The 6158-nt window shown below is 49.5% G+C and overlaps 1 long non-coding RNA gene across 1 annotated transcript; it reads right to left on the bottom strand.

Annotated features, from left to right (window-relative positions):
• Positions 1-212: 212 nt before the first annotated feature.
• LOC121232818 lies at positions 213-4272 on the bottom strand. Its single transcript, XR_005931708.1, has 3 exons — positions 4184-4272; positions 3988-3991; positions 213-222 (listed from the first exon to the last, which is right to left on the bottom strand). It is a non-coding gene; the product is annotated as an uncharacterized LOC121232818 (long non-coding RNA).
• Between the last annotated feature and the right edge of the window lie 1886 nt (positions 4273-6158).

The raw sequence follows: 6158 nt of genomic DNA, 5'->3' as shown, positions 1-6158 counted from the left end.
TGCCCAGCCAGCGAGAAAGCTGGAGGGGCACAAGAAGTTGGCACAGGACACAGCCAGGGCACCTGACCCAAACTGGCCAACAGGGTATTCCATACCATGTGATGTCCCATCTAGTATAGGAACTGGGAAATGGGGGGCGGGGAATCGCCGCTCGGGGACTAGCTGGGTGCCGGTCGGCGGGTGGTGAGCAATTGCACTGCGCATCATTTGTACATTCCAATCCTTTCATTATTGCTGTTGTCATTTTATTAGTGTCATCATTATCATTATTCGTTTCTTCTTTTCTGTTCTATTAAACTGTTCTTATCTCAACCCGTGGGTTTTGCTTCTTTTTCCCGATTTTCTCCCCCATCCCACTGGGTGGGGGGGAGTGAGTGAGCGGCTGCGTGGTGCTTAGCTGCTGGCTGGGGTTAAACCACGACAACGTGCATAAACATAATTGGCTAAACTAACTAAAACATACGAGACTTGTCTCAGTCTAATTGGTCAAGATAAACTGCTGAATTGAGGTTGTGCCAAGTTCTCTTTATCGTGGAATGCGCACCTGTGTTTTTCTAATTGGTATCTTTCTTATTTTTGTCTTCTTGTTTATTCTGTTCACGGCCTTCTAAAGGTGTCTGGAATGCTCTTGTGACCGTTAGCTAAATATGTTCCCACAACAGAAGGGTAAAAGTGAGAGACCAGGCAAGCTAGGCAGCTGTTTCATCTTCTCCATACTCAAGGCAGCTATGCCAAAAGCCCACCGGTACCCTTTTGGGTCTTTGAAGTACCCTCTCCTGAGGTAGTCTATGCTAAGGATACATGGACAAGTCACAATAGGATGCTTTTGCCACTCATTCCCAGTTAGGCTCATCTCACTCAGCCTCCAACACAGACGGTTCTTGGGATCCTTCTGTCACTCCAGAAATACAGATGGATTCTGCCCCTTTGTAATCTGATGGTATTAGAGTACGCTGTGCACCAGTGTCCACTAGAGCTTTATACTCCTGTGGGGCTGATGCACCAGGCCATCAAATCCACACAGTTCAGTAAACCCAGTTGTCCCTTTGTGATGGGTTGACCCTGGCTGGTTGCCAGGTGCCCACCAAAGCCGCTCTATCACTCCCCCTCCTCAGCTGGACAGGGGAGAGAAAATATAACAAAGAGCTTGTGGGTCGAGATAAGGACAGGAGGGAGATCACTCACCAATTACCGTCACGGGCAAAACAGACTCAACTTGGGGAAAATTAACTCACTTTATTACAAATCAACCAGAGTAGGGTAATGAGAAATAAAACCAAATCTCAGAACACCTTCCCTCCACCCCTCCCTTCTTCCCGGGCACAACTTCACTCCCGGCTTCTCTACCAACCCCCCCAGCGGCACAGCGGGACGGGGAATGGGGTTTACGGTCAGTTCATCACACGTTGTTTTCTGCCGCTTCATCCTCCTCAGGGGGAGGACTCATCACACTCTTCCCTGCTCCAGCATGGGGTCCCACCCACGGGAGACAGTCCTCCACGAACTTCTCCAACGTGGGCCCTTCTCACGGGCTGCAGTTCTTCACGAACTGCTCCAGCATGGGTCCTTTCCACGGTGTGCAGTCCTTCAGGAGCACACTGCTCCAGCGTGGGTCCCCCACGGGGTCACAAGTCCTACCAGAAAACCTGATCCGTGGGCTCCTCTCTCCACAGATCCGCAGGTCCTGCCAGGACCCTGCTCCAGCGCGGGGTTCCCACAGGGTCACAGCCTCCTTCAGGAACCCACCTGCTCCGGCGTGGGGTCCTCCACGGGCTACAGGTGGAGATCTGCTCCACCGTGGACCTCCATGGACTGCAGGGGGACAGCCTGCCTCACCATGGTCTTCACCACGGGCTGCAGGGGAATCTCTGCTCCGGCGCCTGGAGCATCTCCTCCCCCTCCTTCTTCACTGACCTTGGTGTCCGCAGGGTTGTTTCTCTTACATGTTCTCACTCCTCTCTCCGGCTGCTGAATACTGCCTGTCCCAACTTTTTCCTTCTTAAAAATGTTATCACAGAGGCATTACCACTATCGCTGATTGGCTCAGCCTTGGCCGGCGGCGGGTCCATCTTAGAGCTGGCTGGTATTGGCTCTCTCTCGAACACAGGGGAAGCTTCCAGCAGCTTCTCACAGAAGCCACCCCTGTAACACCCCCCCCGCTACCAAAACCTTGCCACACAAAGCCAATACACCCTTTCCTCTGCCTGGCCAAAGGCAGGGCCTCTCTATTCCTGGTTGGAGTCTTCATTACTTGATTTTTGTAACTGCAAAACATAAGTCCCTTCATCAGGGTCAAAAGTATGATCAGCCCTTCTACTCTGCCCAACAGACACTGGAGCAGTAATTTTCCTGGATGGATGCTTTTTGGCTGTTTTTTTCCTTGCAGTTCCTGTATCTGAGCTTCTAGTCTCCAGGTAGGTTCACCATCCCACTTCCTCATGTCCTCCCCTTGGTCACGCAGGAAGAACCACAGGGTTGCACGTGGTGTGTGCCACTGGAACCCTTTCCCTTGAAGAGAAAAAGGCTGACTCTTAATAGCTGAGGCCTTGGTTGGTGTGTGTGAGGAAGACTTACCCTTCTTGGCTTGCTTGGACAATTTTTGGGTCAGTCTGTCCACAGCCAAGACACAGGCCCACATGGAGGAAGTGAGATTATCTTCGTATTCTCAGAGTTGTCTGGCCACTCCATCTATAGTTGGTGCCTCCATGTCTGTCCAGCTCATTATCGCCAGGGTGTGGGTGTATGACGTCGGTGCATTTCATACAAACTTTTGCCACATGGACTGTGTGCACCGGATTTCATCCAGGTCTTTGTATGCCTGGTCATCGTTCAGGTTGTTATAGATCACCTCCACCACGGCTAATTCCCTCAGGTACTGAATACCTCCCTCAATGGTGGTCCATTTGCTTCAGGAATTTGCAAGTTCTTCCTCGAAGGGATACCTGTCCTTCACACTTGACAGGAGTCACCGCCAAAGACTGAGGACTCCTGCCTTTTTTCCAATCCATTTGTCAATGGCCTTCTCCTTAGCAAGGGACCCTAGCTGCCAGGCTTCCTTACCCTCTAATTCCTGACTACTAGCCCCAATATCCCAGCATTGGAGTAACCAGCTGAGAATTAGCTCACCTGGTTGACAGCTAAAATCTTTTCGCATGTCTCACAGCTCACTTAAGGATAAGGATCGGGTGGTTTCTGTCTCATTTATGATTTCAGTCTCCTCCTCCTCCTGTTCTTGTGACTGCTCTGCTGCAGAACATGCTGTCTCTTCTGATTCTTTGGCCTGCTCCCTCTTAGGAGAAGCTTCTTCATCCCTTACTAAACAAGCTGACTTTCACTTCCATTGTTTCTTTTTAGTTGTAGGGGTGACTGATATAGTGTCTGGTTTAGCCATAGTGTCTGTTGGTATGTTTTCGCTCTCTTCTCCCTGGGGGTGCTGCATAATATCGAGCAGCGTTTGGTAGATGCTGGCCAGGGCCTTGACAGTGCAATAAGTTGTGCCTCTTTGGAATGGCCATGGCATTTTTTTTTTTTTTTTTTTTCCCCAAGCATTCTATCACTTCATCAGGATCCTGTAGTTGTTCTGGAGGGAAGTTCCAGACCATTGGAGGTGTAGAAGTTTTCTAGATACCTGCCCATTTTCTCCCACATGCCTTGCCACCCACGACCATACTCTCGTGGAGCCTGGGTCATATTCCTAAACTGCTTGTTAACCTTAGACAAAACCGAAGCAATATTCCTAAGAAATACCAATAGAAGTATTTTAACTACCCAAGGATGTTCAAGATACTGAGAAGTTATTGTAACTAGGGAGAAAACATCACAGAAGAAGGTAGCGAAGGTGCCATTCTGTATTTTCTCCACAAAAAACCTCTCAGAGGAAGAAGTATAGTTGTTAATTGTCTCCATGAGATGGTACCCTAAGTACAGTAATGGCTTCAGTACAGAGCCCAAACATCAGATTAAGCTCAAGGTCAGTGTTTTAATAACAAATCTCCCAGGCAAAACATCACTAATCGCTACAGAGCACAGCAAACTGCAAAGGCCAACACCAATCTTTAAAATGTACAGCAAAAAAAAAGAGCATGGCGCAGATCAGATAAACTAATATTGAGAACAGATGAATCAATATCGTGACCCGCAACTGTTAACAGATATAAATCCCTTATAATACACTCTGGTCAACCTGTTATTATCTCAAACCCTTTGAGCCCCACGTCGGGCGCCAAAAAGGACTGTTGTGGTTTAACCCCAGCAGGCAACTAAGCACCACGCGGCCGCTCGCTCGCTCGCTCCCCACCCCAGTGGGATGGGGGGAAGAGAATTGGAAGGGTAAAAGTGAGAAAACTCATGGGTTGAGATAAGAACAGTTTAATAATTGAAATAAAATAATAACAATACTAATACATTGTAATGAAAAGGAAAATAGAGAGAGAAATAAAACCCAAGGAAGGACAAGTGATGCAAATGAAAACAATTGCTCACCACCAACTGACTGATGCCCAGCCAGTCCCCGAGCAGTGGACCCCTGCCAACCTCCCCCCCTAGTTTTATTGCTGAGCATGACGTCATATGGTAAGGAATATCCCTTTGGTCAGTTGGGGTCAGCTGTCCTGGCTGTGTCCCCTCCTAACTTTTTGTGCACACCCAGCCTACTCACTGGCAGGGTGGTATGAGGAGCAGAAAAGGCCTTGACTCTGTATAAGCACTGCTCAGCAATAACTAAAAAATCCAAAACACAGCCACATACTAGCTACTATGAAGAAAATTAACTCTATCCCAGCCAAAACAAGCACAGGGTGGCAGCAATTCTGTGATAACATACTGAAGAAGGGGAAAAAACTGCCATGCAACAGCAGTTGGGAGAGAGGAGTGAGAATATGTGAGAGAAACAACTCTGCAGACACCAAGGTCAGTGAAGAAGGAGGGGGAGGAGGTGCTCCAGGAACCGGAGCAGAGATTCCCCTGCAGCCTGTGGTGAAGACCATGGTGAGGCAGGCTGTCCCCCTGCAGCCGTGAAGGACCATGGTGAGGCAGGCTGTCCCTCTGCAGCCACGAAGGACCGTGGTGGAGCAGATATCCACATTGCAGCCTGTGAAGGACCCCACACCGGAGCAGGTGGATGTGCCCTGAAGGAGGCTGTGACCCTGTGGGAAGCCTGTGCTGGAGCAGGCTCCTGGCAGGACCTGTGGCCCGTGGAGGGGAGTCCATGCAGGAGCAAGTTTTCTGGCAGAACTTGCGACCCCGTGGGGAACCCATGCTGGAGCAGTCCATTCCTGAAGGACCGCACCCTGTGGAAAGGACCCATGCTGGAACAGTTTGTGAAGAACTGCAGCCCATGGGAATTGCCCACGTTGGAGAAGTTTGTGGAGGACTGTCTCCTGTGGAAGGGACCCCACACTGGAGGAGAGGAAGAGTGTGAGGAAGAAGGAGCGGCAGAGAAAACATGTGATGAACTGACCGCAACCCCCGTTCCCCATCCCCCTGCGCTGCTCGGGGTGAGGAGGTAGAAGAGTCGGGAGTGAAGTTGAGCCTGGGAAGAAGGGAGGGGTGGGGGGAAGGTGTTTTTAGATTTGTTCTTATTTCTCATTATCCTACTCTGATTAATAGGCAATAAATTAAATTAATTTCCCCAATCGAGTCTTTTTTGCCCATGACGGTAATTGTTGAGTGATCTCCTTGTCCTTATCCCGACCCACAACCTTTTCATTATATTTTCTTCCCCTGTCCAGCTGAGGAGGGGGAGTGATAGAGCGGCTTTGGTGGGCACCTGTTGGTCAGCCAAGATCAACCCACCACAGACGTGCATCCTGTGAAGAATATAGGGATGCTGCTGGGATGTGTAGGGGTGGGATCAGGAAAATTATGGCACAGATGGAGCTGAATTTGGCAAGGGATGTGAAGAATAATTAGAAGGGATTTTACAGGTACGTTGGCCAGAAAAGGAGATTAAAGAAAATGCACCCCCATAATAAATAAGACAGGAGAACTGGTGACAACCAACATGGAGAAGACTGAGGTACTCAACAATTTTTTTGCCTCGGTTTTCAATGGTAATCTCTCTGCCCGCATCTCTCAAGCCCTTGAGCCTCAAGGCTGGGACTGAGGGAGCGAAGTCCCTCCCATCATAGGAGAAAATCAGGTTCGAGACCTCTGAACAT

This window comes from Aquila chrysaetos, chromosome W, assembly GCF_900496995.4.
Source record: "Aquila chrysaetos chrysaetos chromosome W, bAquChr1.4, whole genome shotgun sequence".
NCBI classification, from domain to species: Eukaryota; Metazoa; Chordata; class Aves; order Accipitriformes; family Accipitridae; genus Aquila; species Aquila chrysaetos.
Note: the sequence above shows the minus strand (reverse complement) of the source record. Positions and strands in the feature narration are given on the sequence as shown.